The 24,815-nt window shown below is 43.4% G+C and overlaps 1 long non-coding RNA gene and 1 pseudogene across 2 annotated transcripts in view; both read right to left on the minus strand.

Annotated features, from left to right (window-relative positions):
- Positions 1-15,143, minus strand: part of LOC148503001 (uncharacterized) — a 61,955-nt gene extending 46,812 nt beyond the window's left edge. The window contains exons 1-2 of one of the 2 annotated variants that reach the window (XR_015869953.1): positions 15,097-15,143; positions 8,169-8,295 (exon numbers count right to left, since the gene is read on the minus strand). This is a non-coding gene — a long non-coding RNA (uncharacterized LOC148503001). Of the gene's footprint in view, positions 1-8,168; positions 8,296-10,132; positions 10,325-15,096 lie in introns of those variants that run through there. The other variant, XR_015869954.1, reaches the window with a different exon arrangement.
- LOC148503002 (5S ribosomal RNA) lies at positions 12,495-12,613 on the minus strand (annotated as a pseudogene).
- Positions 15,144-24,815: the final 9,672 nt, after the last annotated feature.

Genomic DNA, 24,815 nt, shown 5'->3' on the forward strand with positions numbered 1-24,815 from the left:
AAACTCCAAACAATGTTGTTTATTTTTAAAAGGTTTTTGTATTTTCCAAATAATTTTGTTTCTTTGATAACAATGTCTTTACATACATTCTGGGTCATTTTTCTTTTAATTTTTAACCAATACAATAAAACATCATGGTTGTATTTGTCATTCACTCCATACTGGTACTCCCTAATACCCAAATGTAGTTAACGCATTGTTGTCGCAGTTTTAAAAAAAAATGTGTTTTCCTAAATACAAATATGTCTTTAAATATTTGTAAACATGCTTAAAAATTGGCCAAAAAAATAAAAATAAAAAAATAAAACATGTACATTTATTTTCATCAGTTTACACTAGGCCCCAAACTTCAAAGTTAATGGCCAATTTAATTTTTTGCCATTATATTTTTTGGGTAAAATGAATAATTACAAACAAGGTTTTTAAATAAAAATTTTAATGCACACAACTGAATAAAACAGGTTTATACACACACCCAAAAAAAATAATCAAGAACTTGTTGTAGATGTAGCAGGCCAACATGTTGTCCAAAATCAGGCCAAAGTCACATTTGTCCAGGGGTAAAGTCCAAATTTAGATCATAATTGTCACAGTCGGTTTTTTTCAGGTAGTATGCAGGTTGTTGTTTTGTGTTTGAAAAACATAAAATATGAGAAAAAAAAAGTCAAACATTGGAATTTGAAAATACATAAATTTCCTTCTTATATATGTATTTTAAAATTTTAAAAAAATAAACTTACCTGAAATAACGCAACACCACATCATCGTGTATGGCCCCCACAGACACTCTCCTATAACCAACCTCAGGGGGGCCATCCTCCGGCAAGGCATCCTCTGGCTGCATTGTGACACCACTCCTTATGGCGATGCTATGAAATATCTCACACAGGACCACAATTTTGGAAACCATAGCCGGCAAATACATTAGGTCGCCACCAGAGCGGTGGAGGCATCTAAATCGGCCTTTTAAAAGGCCAATACAGCGCTCCACCACCTGCCTGGTGGCAGTAAGTGTGGAATTATATTGACTTTGTGGCCCTGGTGTAGGGACCAAATAAGGAGTGAGCAGCCAGGGCATGCAAGGATAACCACTGTCTCCTGTGTGAAAAAAAAAACACAATTCGAAACACATACAAAAAAAGTGTAAGGTCATAAAATTATGTGTCCAACTTACCCAGAAGCCACGCATCACCAGCTTGTAGGTTGTTTAATTTTTGCCAAAGCCCTGATTGCTGGATGACAAACGAATCATGTGCACTGCCGGGGAACTTAGCATTTAGGGACAGGATCTGGAGGGAGGCATCACATACCACCATTACATTCATAGAGTGAAAATGTTTACAGTTCCAAAAAATAGCCCCCAGCACTGCTATGGTATGTGAGTGCCATCCACAACCCCTATGATGTGTGGGAAGCCAGCAATTTTGAAAAAATTTTGCTTAACCACAGCAAGGGACCCCATATCCAATGGCATATGAATAAAATGATGGAGGTGCTTAAACAGAGCATCCATCACGCACCTCAGGATCCTGGAAAAGGAGGCCTGGGAAATGCCAGCCACTACTCCCACTGTGGTCTGGAAGGATCCTGAGGCACAGAAATGTAACACCAACAGAAACTGCATTAGTGGTGGTATTGCTGTTGGATTGTTAATTTGCCTTTCAAGATCACTCTCTATTAATGAAAGAGTGTCTAGGATAATTTTTGGTGGTAGGTGGTAACGCCTTAACACCACATTATCTGGCATTCCAAAAAGGGTGACATGTGTTTGCAATATCTGGGGCCTTGCATGCCTACGAGGCCTACGCCTAGGAGGATGTCCAGGTTGGTCGGGGTCTGGGACCATCGCCACTATGAGATGACCAACATCAGTCTGAAATGTTACCCAAAAAATTATTAGATTCATAATTTTAAAAATGTTAAATATACTTATCTTAGCAAAAAACTGGCAGAATCTTACAGGGTTGGGCAGGGACATCTTCACGAAATCCTACATGTTTTTTTTTTTTTTTTAAATAACAAACAAAAGGGTAGTGAATATTTAAGAATCATCAAGGCAGGCTAAGCCCACAACAACAACACTGCATGCACTACACAGATGAGGTTAAGTTATGTTGTACATTAAAAAAAATAAAGTATGCTTGACCTAAAGACATGATAACTCAAAAAACAAATCTACTATTCCTTTTATCGCATTATAGTACGCTTGACCTAAAGACATGATAACGCAAAAATACTTTGCCACAATTCCTATTATCGCATTATAGTATGCTTGACCTAAAGACATGAGATCGCAAAAAAAGTACGCAACTTGATTACGCCAAAAAAAAGCCCAACACTTGTTGTAAAAATAGTCAACACAAATTAAACATTATTTGCAAAACCAACATGTGTTTAGGCACAACAATCTGCACAGGCTGATCATGACCAGAATATGTTATACTTTTAAAAAACACCAACAAAAAAGGAAATAAGGAACATCTACTTACCACACCCAGGCGACACAACAAATTGCAAAGGGGAAAAAAAACTAAAGTCTCTTCGCCAATCCAACCAGTAAATGTAATCAAAGTTCAAACATGTATTACAAACTTTACAAATAAACACCATTTTTATTGAAAAAACTAAATAAAAACCTACCTTCAAGAGAACAGACAATAGTTTTGTGCAAACAAACTCCGACCAACAGACTCCGACCAACAGACTCCGACCAACAAACTCCGACCACGACCAAACAACCTCAATGCACACTGAAAGGCTGAAATCAATAACCCTTAAATAGGCTTCACTTTCCCACACAAATCAATGACGCCAAATAGCCGCGCACAAAGCATGATGCGGCCGTATAATGCACACGTATCTATAAATACGTCACGACAGGCCAAAATTGGTCTGCTAAAATCATTTGTGGAAAAATTACCACGGAGGAGCAGCTAAGCCAAAATTCAGTACCTCAAAGTACAGTAAGTACACAGAAATATTTAGCCCATGATTGGAAACTATACAAAAACTGAAAAATTAATCTTTAAATTTTATTTATAAAGGTGTTGAGGCAAGGGCCAAAAAAAAAGAGGCAGCCACAAAAGAAAGGAGATGGAGGTTTTGGTTCAAATATGCATAGACAACCTCTCGCTGGCACACCGAAATATGGGTGCAACACAGAGATGAAAACTTTGGGAGGACATAGCCAGTGCTGTCAATGGAGTGGGTGATTTTTACCGGTCGACAAAAGAAGTCAAAAGGCGGTACGTTAATGCAGTAACCAATTTCAAATGTTATCTGAAAAATGTCAAATTAATTCACCTTTTGAAAAAAACAGATGGAGCGACTTCAAATACTGGCTCAAACAAAAACTGGCAGATAGGGCTAGGCATGCAGGTGGGACAGGCGGTGGGCCAACCCCTGTGTCACTTGAGCTGACTGATTTGGAGGAGCTGGCACAGGGGTGTGAGCAGGAAGAGGAGGTGTTTGGCGTGTCCAACATGGACACAGACATGCCAGACTTTGCGGCTCCACATGTTGCCGCAGGTAAATGTTGTATAATATTTATATTTTGATTAAAAACATAAGATTAAAATGATCAAAATTGTAAAATAATTTCTTTTTCTTACAGGCACAGAAGAGGAAGAGTCTGCTCCAGAGGTGAGCTTTGGTCGCAGTAGATCTGCTGGCTCCGCAGGGGAGGAACCAATAGATTCACCTGGGGACCCTGTGGTGGCCACTCCAGGGCAAACTCCCTCTCAGGCAGTGGCCCTCCTCACAGATCTCAATGATAAAACACATAAGAACACTGAGATTCTGTTGAGGATGGACGCCAATCTGCTGCGGGTAGCGGACGCCCTGGAGGAAACTGCTGCAGCCAATAGGAGAATTGCAACTGCCCTGGAGCAGCTTGTCCTCATGCACATGTTGGAGCCACCCTCCTTTCCTGTAGGACCATCAAGGCTCTCCACCTCTGGCGCAACATCAGCCATCCCTCCAAAATGTGTCTAGCCCTAGGCCTAGGCCAGAGGAAACAACATCTGCCTCTGGCCAGGCCAGCCGCACGCATAAATCATCTTGTGACCAATAACAACAGGCCAAGCGCCCAAGAAGGCGTTGACAGCACTGGCTAAATGTCCCAATATCCATCTCTGTGTTTGCCCCATATTTGTGCACCAAAAAAACCTCCATCTCCTTTCTTGTTTTTTCTTTTTTTTGGCTATTGTCTCTTATTTGCTTTTGAGTTTAAAATTTAATTTGAACATTGTCTACCAAAAACCAGAAAAAAACATGGTTTCAAAAATTTATTTATTTACAAATAAAAAAATTAAACATTATAAATTGTATGAAATTTCATTGGCAACTGGGTAAAAGTTACTCTATCAAACATACTTAAAAACATTACAAATGTAACATAAAAAAATAATCACAAAAAAAAATTATTAACCCCCCCCAAAAAAATAAATAATGTGAACGTAAGTTAACAGGTAAGTAAAAAATAACACAAGCTAAGCAATTATTAGGTGATTGGATTTGTGCTTTAACAAAATGTACAAAAAAAAACAAAACGTGATCGTATATTAGAAAATACCACAGGTACATTTCAAATATCAACATAGGTTATCCAATTATTAGGTGATTGGATTTGTGCCTTTTAAAAACAAAACAAAAACAACATCGATTCCCTTAGGTAGCTACGAAGACACTATCGTCTTTGCGAGATCCAATACCCTAGCACAAGCTGAACGAGCAGTCAGAATGGAAACCGGATCACACAGTGACGTATCACTACTTCCGCTCACATTTTCCACTCGCAGCAGAAAATAAATGTACGCCCAAAAAACGGCTTGACACGCCTGTGTTTTCACATCTCCACCCCCGTCACCACCCATAAACGGACCATTCTGTCAATCAAATTACACAGGTCACTTCCTGCTCGCTGTGTATACGAGCGATAGAAAAATTACTGCAAAGATACGGACGCACATGCGCTGTGATACCCGGACGCATGCGTGGTTCCAAAAAATCGAATGCGTACGAGCGAACAAAGATTTGCGTCCGGGTCTGAATCAGGCCCTCTTTACCATGTATTATAGATGTAACCCCTCTTCAGTGTGCGGTGTTGTGCAAGGTGCGTTTGGATTGACACACCTCCTATTGCCTCAGGCTAGCTCTTCAGGGTGTGGGCAATACTTGAGAAGGGGGTCCCTGCCCATTTAAGCTTTATAACAGTCACACATATAGATACAGGTATAGACACATGCAGCAACAGTTCTTTCGAATAACTTGGGCGCCAGACCTTATATAGTTACAGCAGCTTCTCCTCTTCCTCCAGCTCATATGCTTGGCATGTCAGATGGTATATAACAATATTATGGATATGGTTACATTACATCACACTCTTCTTCACCAGCACAGGCTTTAGGCACAGTCACAATGAATGCTTTGCATTTTACACACACAGGTCCACCTGGCCCTTTGCTTTAGTGTTAATATTGCAAAGTTATGTAGGCACACACCAGCGTATGACTCAAAATACGAACAGCCCAGTTACTTAACCAGTTAGTTTATTGATGTATATTAGATACAGTCCATACTCACTGGTGATGGAGCGGAGCTTGAGCAAAGTGGGACTCCGTGCAGCTTACAGGCAGGTGAGTGTGTATTGCAAATGGGTAGCAGTGCAGGTTGCTGTTCTGCAGGTATTATCCAGGTCTCTCATAGGAGCATAGAAGCTAAACAGTACACAGTAAAAACAAGATGGCCCTGTACATGCTCAGTAGTGTTCTTGGTGACCATCTTGGAACAGGGCATGAAGTATCCCTGGAGGGGTGAGGTCTAAAGTCTGCACAGTGGCGCACTCATCTATCAACAAACAGGGCCAACATGCTCCCATTTTATGGAAGGCTCCACTTTGCCACGCCCAACTGCCAGCAGTATGTTAATCATAAATAAATAACATCGCAGGACTAGATCTGCACATGCACAGTGCAGCTCCTATGCATGAATAAGAGATTTGGTAGCCTCAAGGTTGAGGAAAGGTTATATTCTGAAGATGTTGTAGAAGTGGAAGCAGCAGGATTGGGGTACAGCATGAACGTAGAGGTGAAGTATTAGGAGGAATCAGGGATAATATGAAAGGCAGTGGATTTGAGGGACAGGAGATTGTTGTCAACGATAAGAGAGAGATGAGGAGAAAAAGGGGACCTTAGGGGGTGGGGGAAACAATAAGCTTAGTCTTAGAAATATTGAAATTAAGAAAATGCTGAGACATTCAGGATAACATGGCAGAGAAACGGAGATGAGAGAGAGGTGGTGGTGGAGAGATTAGGGAACAAGAAGTAAATTTGTGAATCAGCCTAAAGGTGGTATTGTAGGCAAAAAGGAGCTAATGAGTGCACCAAAGGATGCAATATTTAAAGAGAAAAGAACCAAGGACAGAGCCTTAAGGAATGCCAACAGGAAGAGGGAGAGAGGGGGAGGTAGAGTTGGAAGAAATGACAGAGAGGGAGTATTTAGAAAGATCTAAATCCCGACCGCTGGCTACCAGACACTGTAATCCCAGCGTGGTACTAATGACAGGCATCGAAAACTCGACGCCTGTCATTAACCAGACGCCGGATGACCGACGCCTGGCATACCGAACGAAGGTAAGCTGGGCGCCGGGCGAGGGCAGCCGTTTTAGGTTTAGGGCTCCCGGGGGGATTTAGGATTAGGCACCCCCCTGGGAGGGTTAGGATTAGGTTAGGGGGAGGGTTAGGGTTAGGCACCCCCGGGGGGAGGTTAGGGTTAGGCACCCCCCGGGAGACTTAGGTTTAGGCAGCGGAGACCGGGGGGATTAGGGTTAGGCACTTGGGGGGGAGGTTAGGGTTAGGCACCCCTAAGGGAGGGTTAGGATAGGGAATTAGGTTAGCGATACTTACCTTAGGACGATTGGGATTTTCACCCTTGCCGGGCAGCCGCTGACGGGATTTGAACCGCCGGCCATGCGTCCGGCGGTAATACTTACCACACCCAAGCCAAGAGAGAACAGTGTTATGGAGCTCAAGAGACAGGATAGTTTGAACAAATAGAGGGTTGCTGTGTCAAAGTCAGGAGACAGGTCCAGGAGAATAAGAATGGAAGAGTAACCCAGAGATTTAGTAATGAGAAGATAATTAGTGACCTTGGTAAGGTTAGGTTTTAGTGGAGTGCAGGGAGCAAAAGTCAGACTAAAGTGGGTCATGCATGGAGTGAGAGAGAAAGAAAGTAGACAGACGTTGAATGGTGAGTTCTTCCAAAGGTTTGGCTACAAAGGGAGATAGAATCAAGCAAGGGTTTTTGTTAAAATGGGAGACACAAGATAATATTTAAAGGAGAATGGGTCAGTGCCAGTGGTAGAGGTTAAAAAGGTGAGTGAGTGAGAGTAAAAATTGAGAGAATGTGGAAGGGCCGTAGAGAAGAGGTGGTAAGAGGAAGAAAGAGGAATGGGTGGGTTGGCCAGCAGTACATTCGGGGGATACTTCGGGCTCTCTCAGCCAATCAGCGGTCAGCTTATTGATTTCAATGGGACTTTTGAAATTGGCTCCCGAGGAAAAACCGTGAGATCCGACAGCAGGATCTTGTGGTTTTTGCCTCGGATAGGGATTCAGGCAGGCTTGGAGATCTGAGCTGTGTCTCTGATCCCCGGATCCTGGAAGTTTGGGTGGGCTCAGTTCTCTGAGAACCTAGCCAGTCCATCTCTAGTAAAAACATATTTTTTTACACTGTTTTCTCATTAGTTTAACTTAAATGTATCACAGGGCTTTTGGAAGAGATTTCACAAAAATATTCTCCATGTCCTAAAATTGGCATCCATTTAGAAAGCTGACTGCATTTTCTATAGCTCTAACGGGAAATGTGATTAGCCCAGATTTACAGTACCATGATGTAACTGTAAATTATTTTCAGAGGCAGCCTTACTAACATAGAGGCTTCACTCCGTTCTTCAGTTGAGAGAGAGCAATATGGAGGCATCATACGCTCATTCTCCTGCTCTGCTTTGCCTCACAAATCACAGTCACAGCTGAGCAGACATCAGTGGTGAACTGCCGGGGACTGTTAGTAGCAGCTCACCCATTCATCACACAGGCTAACTGGAGCACAGCAGTGCAAGAGAAAGTTAGGTAAAATATTATATATGTAGAAGAAGTGTAACCTTTACTTACCTCTGAGGGAGCCTGCCACAATTCTACTGTCCTCTTTCCATCCGGACAACTGATTCTTTTGTTGATGCTGGAACTGTACAGTGTCTGGAAACTCAGGACCTATTGCACATGCGCAGAGCGACTACATCTACAAAAGGAGGATGCAAAAACAAATGGGTGAGTAAACCTGTGTGCTCCTCATCCGCCAGGGTCAGAGCTTTCTCGCAAGCTTTGTCCCGGCTCACGAATATTAATACATTCCAGCGATATTTATATATGTCACAATACGAGACCTGATAACATTATCGGATCACAACCGCATTTCATATGCGGATTGTGGTTAATGGGCCCCTAAATTAATAGGTTCATGGTGGAGTTTTAAACACCTCTGATTTAATTGTTACCAACAATTAAAAAGGTAATGCTTCCACCATCGTCAGTTCAAATAAACAATCCTGCCCTAAAAAATGTAATTCAATATATGTTCACTACTTCTAAATATGGTGGAAAACTGTATGCTCAGCAAAACAATTTTTTTTCACTAACGTTAGGGATTTTGACCACTTCACCGTATAACAACTCGCACATACGCATATCATACTTAATGCTGCATTTTGATAAAAATGCCTCTTAAAAAGAACACTCTCAATTCCTGCAATTCCTTATGTTTTATGGTGCAAAAATAGGCACCCCATAGATGACCAATGTTATTTGAATGTCATTTGAATTAGGGGTTCTTTTATCCATAAAAGCTGGCCCTTTCTAATGATTCACAGGTAGAGGCTAATTGAAAGCCTATTGCTAGGGCAATATCTTTTATCTGCGTAAACTTGTCGCTTTCACGGCATAGGGGTTGAATACTTATACAAGCAGCATTTTTCTATTTTTATTTAAAAAAGACAAACAAACCTGCAGACAAATAATTAATTATGAGTTTGTAAAGGAACTTTAAGAGCCTACTGGTTTCCAGTAAAAATACAGTCTATAGAACTGTATGTTGACTCTTTAGGTGATGAATACATTTGCAAGCCACTTTTTGTATAGTAATTAATAGTCTTAATTGTATTCTATGTGTTTAGCCAAGGTACAAAAATAAATGTTTTGCAATGAACACATTATCATGGGAAATGAAATAGTAGAACACTTGACTTAATTCTATAATATCACATTTTTATCAAGCACTTTGTTTTGAGCAGCCCTTCTCTCAGTCATAGTGGTACACAGAAAGTACTTAGCGAGACTAGCTTCACACAATAGGTGTCATTTTTATAATGAGTAATGTTTCAGCTATAGCAGCAGGTACAGCACTATCATACTTTTATATTTGTCACCTTAGAAGCAGTCTAGGGGCGTCTAAACTGAGTGATTATTGTGTTTAGAAAATTATCAGCAGAAGGATGCAGAAATAACACCCTGTAGTATAATAACAGTGTATTTCATTTAATCACTTAGATATAACCTGCTTCCCTCTTTTACACAAATTAGGATTTCCGTTCCTGCAGCGGAAACTGGAGTAAATCTGGGCTGGGGCAGTTTATGAGAGGAGGAAAAGACCCATGTGCAGTCTCCTTGTGGACCCCAGAGCTGTAGCTAGACTTTTTGGTGCTTTGGGCCAGAAAGATCTTTGCCCCACCTCCCTATTTTTGAAATAGGGATAAAAGAAAATAAATGGTGTGGCCTCCTCGGGAAATACATGCCAGTCATGATTTGTTCCGTATGATGATGAAGGGGTACCGATCCTGTTTTATCACTGTTATCCAGATGTCACTGCCACATGCAGTGTGAATTCAATGGCAGCAGTAATGATACACAATTATGCAGAATAGCTCTAGATGTAGGAGAAAGCTGGATTTGTCCTTCAGAACAGCCTTGCAGAAGCAAGGAGGCGGCAGTGTAGATCACCGACTAAAGGTATAGAAAGAGTGCAGCAAATATCAGAGTTGGAGAGCTCCATGCATGTACTGTGTGTCGGCAGCTGAACTCACCGGCAAGGGTACTCTAGGTGTGCTGGTAACACCTTGGACAGGAATCGGTGGCTGAATTCAGAGGTACCATCAGAAATTGTGGGGCAGGTAGCTCCATGTGTAAGGTGTCTGACTGCCAGGTGAGAAGTAATAGGTTTGAGTCCTGGGTGTTACAGTATGGAGGGGGAGTTAGCCAGGGAGGAGATAGGGATGGCCATGAGATGCTGTGGACAAAAGAAAAGGAAGCTATAAGTGAGAATGATGATAAACAGATAATGACAGCCCGAGCAGCACTGCCCTGAGGTGCCCTGTTTTAATGGTACAGATGGCATTTTACCAGTGATTTCTGCAGCTCTGGTGGAGAGGTAAGTATAGAGTATGGGTGTAGGGTGTGCGGTGTGAGCAGGGGATCGTGTGCACCCATAAATCTGATATACCCATAAATAGGGGATTAGAAGATTTAAAAGGCTCTCTTCTATGCTACAAAAGAGCCTTAATTCTATACAGTCAATTTGGATATGTTTTGAAGTTTAAGCCTATAGCCTTTACCTTGCTTCATTATGTTGACCCAAGTATTAACAGTAATGGCAAAGAGCGACTTGTCTAGTCGAGAGTTATACTGGACAAGTTACAGTACAGATGGCAGAGTAACAACCAAGCACACCTCTAAATACATCAAATGCATTTGCAGGCATGCTGGGGCCTACAGTACAGTGCACCAAGTATAAAACTCAATTCTATTGGAGAGGAGTGTGCTTCTGAGCTGTCTACTTCGCCTCTATGCTATGACCCTGGTGGGATGATGGCACAGCACACGTGCGACCATATGCGTATCACTGTGGTAAGTGCTGCATGTCAGTACAGTACATAACTCTTCATAGGTCATACAGATTACCTTTGTATATTACCTGCATTACTACTAATAAAGCCACCACTGTTATCACTGCCAGTGGCAAACGCAGGATTTCTAGAGGGGGGTTTCCAAATGCTTGATTTTAGAGTGAATGTGTCCAGGCCATGAAGAGGGTATAATTATCACTTATTCTGCTTTAATATGTTACATACAAAGTATATTGTGTTGCATAATTCGAGCATATACAGGACCAGCGATCATAGTATGCCATTAGATGTAGAAGTAGGTCCATCCTGTCTGAGCTGAATGTTTCTACAGTATGTCACATGTGGACACCATTCCTGAGCATTGGAGCAAGTCCGGGAGTCAGAGGGAGCAGCAGAAGAACTTAGCACTGCCCTGGACATATATGTACATATCGGTCTCCTTATGTACTGGATAACCCTATTCAGGGCCAGATTAACAATGGGGCGGATGGAGCTACAGCTCCAGGCCTCCACATAAAAATAGGCCCATTGTCATGACAACATGATGTTGACTGGTCATCTGCTCTCCACACGGCCAGACATAAATCATATAGTAATAAAACTGTATTACTATTTACCTCACAAAATGAAGCTTTTTTTTTTCTTTTACATAATTAGGCAGTCATTGGGGCTGAGTATAGAGGTGTACACGCCCACATGGCACTGGCCACACCCGCACAGCACTGGCCACACCTCCTCTGCTTCTCATAATAGGCCCTTGGTAATTTTCAGCTCCAGGCCCATGTGGCCCTCAATCCGGCCCTGACCCTATTGCTGGTCTATAGCAGTGCACCACTAACAGTGCATGTTTTCCACATCTCCTAGTTGGTGCACAGGTATATTTATTACTGGCTGACACCTTTTAAAAGATCCACAGGTGGTGCTAATCATTTAATTTGTGATACTGAGAAGAGCATGCAGTGCTAGTAATATTCTATTATATTACTATTTCTATTGTGGTCATGGTTTGTGCTGGGGAGGGGGGTTTCCAGGCAGATGGAAACCCCCCCTGCATTTGCCTATGACTGCTGTGTAGTGCTGTGTGTGTTACAGCTGTTACTGTTGTTACCAAAAAACCTGTAAGCCAGGTTAAAAACCCACTGTGTGGACTAATCTCCATTTCACATTCTGCTGGTGCCTTTTGTAACTAGAACAGCAAGTAAGAAAAAACGTAAGGCTTTTTGTTGGGGCACACTTAGATGAAAATTCATAAACAATAAATTCAAATATAACTTTTATTAAATATGCATAAAATTAAGAGGTATCCATACATAAAAAAGATTTTATATCAAAATCTAGATTTAAAATAACCTTTTGATGTTGAAATCAAACACCCATAGATGTGTGGCAATAATGTTAGACAATTTCTGCATTCCACTGGACACACTTGGAATGGGTATCAGTAAGTCTATATTGGTGAAATAATCTGTAGTTAGTACCATAGATATTAGTATGCTAGCTACCCCATGTGCCATCCTATAGTATACATCAACCAGTGCAGATTAACCTACAGCACCTGGTCTTCCTAGGTGGTCACCCATACAAGTACTGACTAGGCCTTTTGCTGTATCGCTTCCAAGATCAGACGAGTTTGCGCATATTCAGTAAAGTATGGCTGTAGGTTATGATATTACCACCGCAGATATATGAAGATTGCCCTTTACACATGGTCTGAGCATAAGTATGTAAATGTAGGACTATCACCTTCACAGAAGTCCAATTTACCAAAAATCAGATTTCAAGAAAAGTGATGCATAAGCATACTTTAATTGATAAAGCATAAGTATGATATAATACATTCACATACAGTATATAAGTATTAGCATGAAATGATAATACTATCACCATTTATAAATGTCACTGTAAATTAATGTGTCCCAAGTCACTTGGTATCTACACAAGATTCAATAAGGTTCATTGTTTTAAGTCAATTTATATAAACAATATATCCTAGCCTGATTAGTCTCCAAATAAGCGGATTCAGCACACAAAATTGACCTCTCTTATAAGAATACACACAGTTATAAGATATGTACCTATCAATACACAGAAACCATCAGTTTTAAAGCGCATATAATTGAACACACCAATGCTGAAATCTCACTGTCCCAAATACCTCATTACCCAGAGGAACCATCAGTTTCAAAGCACATAGAGTTCAGCACACCAGTGCTGAGAGCTCATTGTCCCAAGTAAATCATTATTGTAATATACATAAATACATGTGGACAAAAAAAGGGAGAAACCAACGGTCCCAACCAGGGCCGGTTCTAGACATTGTGGAGCTCAGGGCGAAAGTTCACAGTTGCGCGCCCCCCCCTTCCCCCCCAAAAAAATGTTTGTAGATGACGTTCCTCTGCACGCGCTGAAAGCACATGCGCTTCTGGAAAGGGGGCGTGTCTTTTCAGAACACCCCCAATTCATCACACTGGGGGGCGTGTCCCCCAAGCTCTCCCCTCGTGGCGAATAATTGCCATGTACAGCAATGCGCCTTACACTGTAATGCCCTTTATAAATACATTACGCCACATGCAGTAATGCCCTTTATAAACACATTATGCCACACGCAGTAATGCCCTGTATAACACATTATACCACACGCAATAATGCCCTGTATAACACATTATGCCACACGCAGTAATGCCCTGTATAACACATTATGCCACACGCAGTAATGCCCTGTATAACACATTATGCCACATGCATTAATGGCCTTTATAACACATTATGCCACATGCAGTAATGCCCTGTATAACACATTATACCACATGCAGTAATTCCCTTTATAACACAGTATCCCCAATTCAAATTACGCCACACATTAGTCCCTTATTCATGTTATGACACACAGTGGTGCCCCTTTTACACAATGCCCAAATTAGTGCCCTTTATACACAAGGCCCACACTACTGAGTAGTAGTGCCCCTTATACAATGCCCACAGTAGTAGTGCCCCCTATAGTAGTGCCCACATTAGTAGTGCATATAGACTTGCCCCCAGTTGTAATGCCCCCTTATAGACATGCCCCCAGTAGAAATGCCCCCTTATAGACATGCTCCCAGTAGTAATGCCCCCCTATAGACATGCCCCCAGTAGTAATGCCCCTTATAGACATACCCCAGTAGTAAAGCCCCCTTATAGACATGTCCCCAGTAGTAATTCCCCTTTATAGAAATGCCCCCAGTAGTAATGCCCCTTATAGACATGCCCCAGTAGTAATGCCCCTTATAGACATGCTCCCAGTAGTAATGCCCCCCTGTAGACATGTCCCCAGTAGTAATGCCCCCTTATAGACATGCCCCCAGAAGTAATGCCCCCTTATAGACATGCCCCCAGTAGTAATGCCCCCTTATAGACATGCCCCCAGTAGTAATGCCCCCATGCCTCTCTTCTGAAAAATAAAAATTACAAACACAATACTTACATTAGGCCCCACTCCTGCGTCCGCTGCCGTCCGGTCCGACCACGGCTCCACCATGGATCTATGGGAGACAAGTTATGACGTCCCTCCCATAGTGCTCTATGCGGGAGCCGGAGCGCTGGAGTGAGCTTCGGCTGCCGCTGCAGGGAGGGAGCCGGGTGCCTGCTGATAACAAATATCAGCGGGCGCCCCGGCAATGCGGGGGGACTGGCACTAGTTTTTTTTTATTATGGGATTTTTTTTTTTTACCTTCTGGGGACTCAGTGGCGCCCTCTAGGCGCCGGCACCCCAGGTGACTGCCCTGTTAGCCCACCCCTAGAACCGCCACTGGTCCCAACATATATGGAGATACAGCAAATGAATGTTAGTAATTAGGTATTGCAGGTAACAGGTTATTAGTACAAATGTAAATATGTGACATGGTGGCAGCAAAGTGAAACAGGCTGAAAGTTGTAAAGCATTTACACGTTGACCAGACATAGTAGACTATCAACCATAATACGATACCAGTGTAGAGTGGTATGGAGTCCGGTCCATGCACTGACTGGTTCTCCTAAGGTATAAGCAGATTGACAGAGACAGAGAGGACGTGCGTTTCGCCCAAATCGAGGCTTGCTCACCTCGTCTTTGCCGCATAGCTGGTGGTTGCAGGTTTTGAAATGTGTAAAATATGCACGTCACTCACCTGCGGGTCCGGTCCTGGCTCACCACTGAGAGATTAGCGGTAACCAGGATACTCGCACCGCCCACCTAATTCTAGGATAGATCCTATTGGTCTTTAATGGACTCATGATCTGGTTAGCCAACCAAATATTCCAGGGCAACCGCAATGCCTTCTGGTAATTGTAGTTGAAACAGCTCACAATATGTTCACAATAAACTACTGCATATTCACGCATACTAGTAGTTGGATTAAGACCAAATCACATTATACTCCAAAAATATACTGGTAGGTTAACTGGCTCCCAACACAAATTAACCCTAGTGTGTACGCATGTGAAAGGGAATATAGATTGTAAGCTCCACTGGGGCAGGGACTGATGTGAATGGCCAAATATTCTCTGTAAAGAGCTGCGGAATATGCGTGCGCTATATAAATAACTGGTAATAAATAAAAATAAGTCACCTTATGGTCATTATAGTTAACACGACTCACGATATGTACATAATACACTATCGCATGCCTACTAAATAATTCAAGGCAACCGCAATGCCTTCTGGTAATTGTAGTAGACCAACTCACAATATGTTCATAATAAACTACTGCATATTCACGCATACTGGCAGTTGTATTAGGACCAAATCACATTATGGTCATTGTAAACTGACACACACTCATTAATAATAAAATTATAATAAAAAACTATAATAAAATACAAATGCAATATAATAAAATTTAAATTCAACTGAAATAAAGTTACTACTCTGATCCTAATTGTAATGCCTAATTACACCGTAGTGCTGTGTTATCCCTATGTTAAAAAGTGACAATAAGTGATAATGGTGACACAAATTACATAAATAAGAGTGACAGATTCATACGGAATTAATTATTAGGGGGATATTAATATAATAACCCATAAATATTATATTTAATATAGTTGTGCTGACCAAGTGTTATGAAGAACTAATATAAGTGATATGTGTAAAAAAGTTTATTCGACAATAAATAAAAATGATTAAAAGGTGAAAGGAACACTCAAGGTAAATAAGTGCGAGTTTTAAAAAGCTTTATTACACATAATTAAAGGTGACAGTTAGAAGTGCACTGTATTAATTTACATACTTGGTAATAGTGCACTAAACTATAGTGTCTAAAATTATTAAAGTATATATTGGTGGTAATATTCCCACCTACAGTAAAAATAATTAGATATTGTGTGATAAAGATAGAATTAAGATACCATATAAAATAAATTAAATTATATTATATAGATAATATATAATGATACCTGAGGCATATACTGTATGGTATCAGACCACGCATAGACATGAACGAGTACAGAGACAAAATATCATTCATATCACAGCAATTGACGTCTGTAGGAGTCCAGGTGGACGTCGAGGAGATTGCAATGCTATCTAATACATGAATTTGATATCTTGGTTGTGCCATTAGAATACTGTGCGACTAACCTAATAAAGGTGATCGCAAAGGGCTAATATGCTGTAATTCCAGGAATGGATACCAGCTAATACAAAGGCTAAGAGTTCAGCTTTACTCACAAAGGACACTAAACCCAAAAGGCCTAAGTACAAATGTTTCATATGTCACAAAGTGGGACATAAAGCCTCTGAATGCAGACTGAGAGACTCAAGTGGCGCACAGAAGAAGCATGATAAAAGGAATAAGTTAGCTTTAAATGTCACAGACAGCAGCAAGAAGGATTGCTGGTACATTGACTTGGGAGCCACAAGGCATTTCAGTTGCAATCAAGAATGGTTTACATTGAGATCGTGTGACCTTATAACAGTCAGAGGGATTGGAGACAAAGGAGCTCATTCAGACTTGCTTGCTAAGATGCATACTCTCACTGCTGCCGATAGTATGCAAAGTGTATGCACTGTGCGTGTGCACATACCTTAGCAAAAGTTCACAATGCATTCGCTGCTAATAGACAGCCCAGCAGAGTGAGTGATAGGGGAAGCCGTTTGTAGGTGGTAACAGGGGCTGGCCATTAAAAATGGGGGAGTGGAGGTGCAAACGCAGGCATGCCTGAGCATCTCAATGGCATTTTAGAGGTGTGCTTAATTAAAAGACAGTATCATAGTACACATCACCTGGCTTGTTATTACACTGAAGTGCTCACAGTGCTTGCGGCAGGGTATGGTCAACCGCAAGTGCTGCGATAGCATCCGATGTTACCCGATGTACCGATGGTTGCATACACTTCCTGGACATGACGTGCAGAAGTGGGCGTCTTACAACAGGCTGGTGGGTGTCTGCATACACTATGTGATCGGTCTCTAAGAAATTCTGGGCATGCTAATGCATTGCTGTGCGACAGCACTGCTTACGCAATTTGCATACACATTGTGCATGCATTTTGCATACACATTTGACCTGATTCAGACCTGCTCGCTAGCAAGCGATCACTCATTGCTGGCGAAGTTTGCAAATGTGCGCATGCGTATACTTCACAGTAAATGTGCGCAAACTAGTACGAGCAATTGGGATGCGCTGGCCCGCCCTGAAAAGACAGCCCAGTGGAATGAGTGACAGGAGGGGCCGTTTGTGGGTGGCAACAGGGGCAGGGCAGTAGTAACATTTGGAGTTGCGGACGCAGGCATGCCTGAGTGTTTCAACGCCGTTTCAGAGGCATGTATAATTAACAGGCAGCGTCATAGTACACGTCACCTGGTTGAATTATACACTGAAGTGCTCGCAGTGTTTGCGGTAGGGTACACTTAACCGCAAGCGCTGCAGTCAGATCTGATGGAACCCAATGTACCGATGGTTGTATATACTTCCTGTTGATGATGTTCGCTAGTTGGTGGCTAAAGACAGGCTGATGGGCGTCTGTAAACCCAAAGTGATCACACGCCAAGACATAGTGGGCGTGCTTATGCCTTGCCGTGTGAGCGCCTGCCTTGACGTCACTTTGCTGAATTTCCATACGCTGGGAGCGAGTGGCCGCATCTAGTGAGCGGGTCTGAATGAGGCCCAATGTGCGAACGATCACATCTAGCGAGCGGCTCTGAATCAGGCCCAAAGTCCTAACAGCCACAAAAGTGGGGCCAATCACGGTGCCATCTGATAATAAAAAGTGAAACCATAATCACGAACATCTATGATGCGTTATTCGTACCAGATCTGGAGACCAACCTCATTGCCATAAGTGTCTTAGAAGACAAAGGATTCATGGTTAAGTTTGCAAAGGGCAAGTACAAATGTGTCTTCACTCATCTTTGCCGCTGCAGCACGCATGCCATGAGTCGCATGCCCACGAATGGGTGTATGCATCTTTTTTCCTCCTGCGATCCATACGATTGCATGGTGCGAATGCTGCCACGGCCTGGTGTACTGTGGTGTACCCGTTCACGGCAAATCACATGCTGCAGTGTGTGCGCACATTTGCCGCATCAGCAGTAAAGATAAGCGAGAACAACTCTGTATGTTGTGCAGAATAAAGAGGAACTGTGATACTGTTGCAACAGTAACCTGATACCAGCAACTATACATGTTATGCGATGACGACCTGTTATTCAAGAAAATCTATCGAGCTGTGGCAGAAACTACTTGATGGGATGGTAATGAGAATAGCTGTGAATGATACAGCATATATAGAGAGACCAGCATGTGAGAACTGTATAATGGGTAAACAAACTCACTGTCCATTTCCAATGTCATCAACCAGAGCAGAGGCACCAGTAGCATTGGTGCAAACAGATGTATGTGGTCCGATGGAGGTAAAATCAATGAGTGGATATTATTATTTCCTGACATTCATCGATGACTTCACAAGAATGACACATTTACTTAACCAAAGTCAAGAGTGAAATAGTAATTAAAATTACAGACTACATGAGTTTGTTGCAGACTCAAATGGGTCAGAAGCTGAAAATATTGAGATCTGATAATGGCGGTGAGTATGAAAAAAAAATGTAGCCATCTTCCTAAAGAAATGAACAGAGTGGTCCGCGCTCCAGGTCTTAGAGGGTATTTCTATAAAGATGTATGAGGAAGGGAGATTGGGGAGCAAGATAGGGAGAAAACAAGAAAAGGTGGGGCTATGGTGGTGCTGCACGTGGAACAGGAGTACCGGATCCTGTTAATTGCAAGTTGGACGAGGGGGGTTTACACATGCGCTCCTGTATGTGAATATATGCTGCGAGGGGAAAAAAATGTGTTATTTGGAGAAAATGTATGTATATATGATGGTGGGGTGAGGGGTGAGGGGAACAGGGGGGGGGAAAGAAAAAAGGGGGGGGGTTGGTGGCAGGGGAGGGGAGGTGGGAAAGCGGAATTGGGGTGGTTATGTAGTATCAATGGATGGCGTGTATTGGTGTTTGCCTACTGTGTAGGTGTTTGCGGTGTGTAATGAAAAGCCAGACACTTGAGATCGAATCCAACCTGTTTATTGGTGAGTCACAGTGCTCCCCAGGCGGTTCCGTGAATGAGATTGGGGTTGAGTGGTGGGTTTGGTGATTTCCTGGTCAGGGAGTCGGTGGGCCCTTTTAGGGGGCTCCTTTCCGTGCGGCCCTTACTTCTGCACGTCCCCTTTGCTGGACCTATGGTCACAGTCTTAGAGGACCAGGATGGTGATGATGTCTATAGGAAAGTCCCGTAAAGTGGCAGTGGCGGCGTCCCGCACTGATGTTGTAGTTACCTACCAGTAGGTTGCAGTCTCTAGTCCTTGCACAGATGTCGTGTACTCCGGTATTGGTCCGGTGGTCACTGGCACCCTGCGAGCCTGCAGGGTGTGCCGGACGGGCGCTCGTCACTGCTTCAAGATGGGGGATGATGCGGCGGTCCGCGTTCGTAATTCTGTGCCACCTTGCCGTGGAGTTGATGATGGGGTACAAGGTGGGGTAGTTCAGTAGTCCTGTGTGGGGGTGTGTTGCCTCCAACGCGTTTCGGCCTTAAGCCTACGAGATAGGAACAGGAACCCAACAACCCATAGGAACACAGACCCTTACAACAACGACTCTGAAATTAATAAGAAAGGAACCAGTACCAAATTTCCCCTACAGAACACAAAATATCCACGAACCACCCAGGAATTACCCATATATAGGAAACTCCAACTGACATACCAGCAATACATGACCAAGATACACAGAGCTAAGAACACACCCACAACTACACAGATCCACCCACCTCCACCACCAGTCCACACTTCACCCACAAGCTCATCCACGAGCTCCAATATCTCATTCAGCATACATGAGATAGAGGAGGACACAGACAACTCACAGTGCGCAAACCTAGCCAGACGTTCACTAGAACAAGGGAGGATCAACCCCAATAGAGGGAATTACATAGGCCACAATACGCAAACAGTCGCGCATCCAGACCTAGCTCCCCCCATCACGGCAATAGGACACGACATATCCCACTCCCAGCACTCCACTCCATGGGCAACACATTTTTTAGACCTAGAGGGAGGCCACCTCACCTGCCAATTAACAACGGAAAACCCAACACCACTGAGGCAGAAAAGAAAACTCAACCAACGAGATGAGGCTGTAGGGGAGGAGACAAACTAAAGGCATCTAAGAACAAACCAGAGGACACAACACCTACCTCTACAGGCATCTTTAATCTCAGCCAATATAACCTATCTAAAGATGACACGTCATTACTCATGAAAGGTCTAAAATACGCACCCCACACACATCTGAACAAATTTGAAGTATACCTGGACCTTCAACGGTTTGTTAGGAGACTCACTCTCAAAAAATATTTCCTTTCACAACCGGCCATCCGACAACCCGCAGAGACAGACCTATTCAAACATTCCACACTCAAACCATCCTCTCAGTTTTACCCCAGCCACCTCAAGGGACACCTGGTCCACACCTTTGAGACACTAGTTATGGAAGACATCAATAAAATAGCTACACCAAACAGGAGAACCATCAAAAACCTCACCCAGAATGAACAAAAAGCATTGCAGCAACTTCAAGCTAATAACCATCTTGTCATCAAACCAGCAGACAAGGGAGGGGGGTTAGTCATCCTCAACAAAGCAGACTATACCACAGAAGCGCAAAGGATACTATCGGATACACAAACATACGAGATGCTTACACAAGACCCAACCAGGACCTATAACAAACAATTACTCACCATCCTACAATCGGGTCTCTCAGAAGGGATCTTAACTAGGAAAGAATTCGACTTCATATACAACCCACACCCCGTGATCCCAGTATTTTATTACCTCCCCAAAATACACAAAAACACCACAAACCCCCCTGGTAGACCCATAGTGTCGGGTATCAGTTCTATGACCGCAAACCTTTCCAGATACCTAGATCACTTTCTACAACCATACGTTAAAATACAAAAATCATACATACAGGACATGACACAGATACTCTAAATCCTTGACAAGATAGACTGGCAGGACGACTACTGGCTGCTAACCAGTGACATCACATCACTGTACACGGTCATTAACCACACACAGGGCCTGGACAGCATTCAACACTTCCTTAATCAAGACACGACTTTAGACCCCTCACAAACCCAATTCATACTCCACGGAATAGACTTCATTCTACAACACAATTACTTCTGGTTTGATAACAACTTCTACAGACAGGTGACAGGGACCGCCATGGGGACCAGATTCACCCCCAGTTATGCCAATCTGTTCATGAGCAGATGGGAGGAAACTCACTTCTGGTCAGGACATAACTGGGGGAAGAATCTGGTCCTATGGACGAGGTATATAGACGACGTGTTTTGCATTTGGCAAGGATCATTCAACACTCTCACAGACTTCTTAGCTCACATCAATGACAATGACAGACATCTGAACTTCACAACACAATACAGTAAAACAGACGTCAACTTTCTAGACCTACACATATTCATCGACGAACACAAAATACATACCAAGACATTTCACAAACCAGTAGACGTCAACAGTTTCATTCTGTCAGATAGTGGACATCATCCAAACTGGCTCCAAAACATACCTAACAGCCAATTCAAACGCATCAGACGAAACTGTACCAAACTAAAAGACTACCACGAACAAGGGACACGAATGAAGGAACAATTCATAGCCAAAAAGTACGACAACAAAACACTCCAAGATACTCTGGACAAAATAGGCAATGAGGGACGCTCACCCCTATTACAATACAAACCTGACAAACAACAACACACCAATGATATACCCTTCATAACGCAGTACAACACCAGTGCCACCAAGATAAAACAGGTAATCAAGAAACACTGGAATTTACTACTTAAGGACGACACACTGGCAACAATACTTCCCACGCACCCAAAGATAATATACCGCAAAGCACCAAACATCAAAAACAAATTAGTTTACAACCACCTACCCCCGACTTCGCTGACTCAAATTACCATAGATCAAGAACCTTTGAAGAAGGGCTTCTACCATTGTGGAACATGCATTAACTGTCGAACACTAGGACATAGGAGCACCAAACCAACCACCTCATTCTCTTCATCACAAACAGGAAAAACTTACAATATCCGAGAACATATAACATGCAACACCAATCACGTGATATACATGCTACAATGTCCCTGCAACCGTCAATATATAGGACGTACTATCAGACCCCTCAAAACTAGAATCGCAGAGCACATAGTAAACAAGACAGATACCCACAACGTCCCCCTACACTTCCAAGAAAGACACGCCAGTAACACAAAAGGTATGACCTTTATAGGCATCAAGGCTCTGAGCAAGAACAGGAGAGGAGGGGACATACTAAAAAGAATAAATAAAGAAGAACTCAAGTGGATCTTCACCATGCAAACATTCGCACCAAAAGGCCTAAACATTGACAATGAAATTAAATCAGTAATAACCCGTTAGGCTCAACCCACTAGGGAGGTACGGACCATGCTACACACCCACAACTCAACAATCACCCGAGAGCACCCGACCATTTTACTACATAGAAGGTGTACCGTTGTGAACCCCATCGCACACAATGCATAAACAATGCACTCACATCACGACACTACAAGAGTAACTCACATGTTACAACCAACACTCCGTCACACCAAGAGCGTGTACATACAACACAACTATAGTACCACCCCTGACACACATCAATTAGCAAGGTATACATCACCTTCACATAGGACACAGACATGCACAGGATGGGGGGGGAAATAAATGCATCATGAGACAATTCCCACACCAACCAATACAAGACAATTGTCAACACCCAGTTAGACGTTACGACACGTCCTTCACAACCACCGTCTCCACATCACCGACACTGGACATCAGTGTTGACACACCCAGATTATCAGACCAACAATGCACACCTGATCAGGTCACAGAATACACAACTCTTAAGATTCAGCGTCCCCACGCACCCACCACACTATGATGGCATCAGGTCACCTATCTCACATTCACCAGAATACATAACTAGATATCAACCCTCAATCAAACCCCCCCAAACCCCCAAACCCCCCCCCCTTTTTCTTTACCCCTCCTTTTTCCAAACCCCCCCCTGCGTAATCACCATGTTCCTACTACTTAACTGTAACTCTGATGCATCCAGAATAACAGACTCCACGACACAAGCACCTGCCCATATCACACTAATATAAGGGGTAACCTGTACACAGGGGACATAACCGGAATCTCAACACGCACACACCACAGATTGGCAGCATTGGGCCTCCCATCCAACGATCACATCACGCGCACCCATATATGTAAATGTAGGCACACAATACCACTTATATATGTATTGTACACTTTATTCAATCCCCTCTCCATACAATAAAGAACCCCCATCATAGGCGCTATACGCAAGACGCCTGCCTCATACAGCACCTCTGGAGTCAGGTCCCGGCAAGCTAGCGTCACCATGGAGACCAGGACGCTGCCACCGCGCACCCCCTCCCTGATAGGCCCATGTACACCATGTGACGCTCGACGCAGGGGGATACCTGCGTCTATGCGTCACATGGCTTGCCACACCCCCGGCCAACACGGACCACATGATAGCGACGCGCACGTGGGAGGTGACGTCAGAGGGATACCAGACGCTCCCACGGCAATGCTCACCGCCGGGCAGCCTGGCCATTACCGCGTGGTGTATTACGCGCGCGCTGACACACACACCCCCCGCTTGCATAATATATCAATACCACCAATGATTAGCCAGCATCTATGTCAATCACTCACACTGCCCCATCCCACCCATCACAGCCCACACCTGCTAACACCGCTGTCATGATAGGCTACCCAACCCACAGGCCACGCCCACACACCCACCTTCCACCTATATAGCACGCTCACATTCATACTATCAGTAACTCCTTGAAGAAGGCTTAAGGCCGAAACGCGTTGGAGGCAACACACCCCCACACAGGACTACTGAACTACCCCACCTTGTACCCCATCATCAACTCCAAGCAAGGTGGCACAGAATTACGAATGCGGACCGCCGCATCATCCCCCATCTTGAAGCAGTGACGAGCGCCCGTCCGGCACACCCTGCGGGCTCGCAGGGTGCCAGTGACCACCGGACCAATACCGGAGTACACGACATCTGTGCAAGGACTAGAGACTGCAACCTACCGGTAGGTAACTACAACATCAGTGCGGGACGCCGCCACTGCCACTTTACGGGACTTTCCCATAGACATCATCACCATCCTGGTCCTCTAAGACTGTGACCATAGGTCCAGCAAAGGGGACGTGCAGAAGTAAGGGCCACACG

This window comes from Taudactylus pleione, unplaced genomic scaffold (genome assembly GCF_031769625.1).
Source record: "Taudactylus pleione unplaced genomic scaffold, aTauple2 ptg000479l, whole genome shotgun sequence".
Lineage (NCBI taxonomy): Eukaryota > Metazoa > Chordata > Amphibia > Anura > Myobatrachidae > Taudactylus > Taudactylus pleione.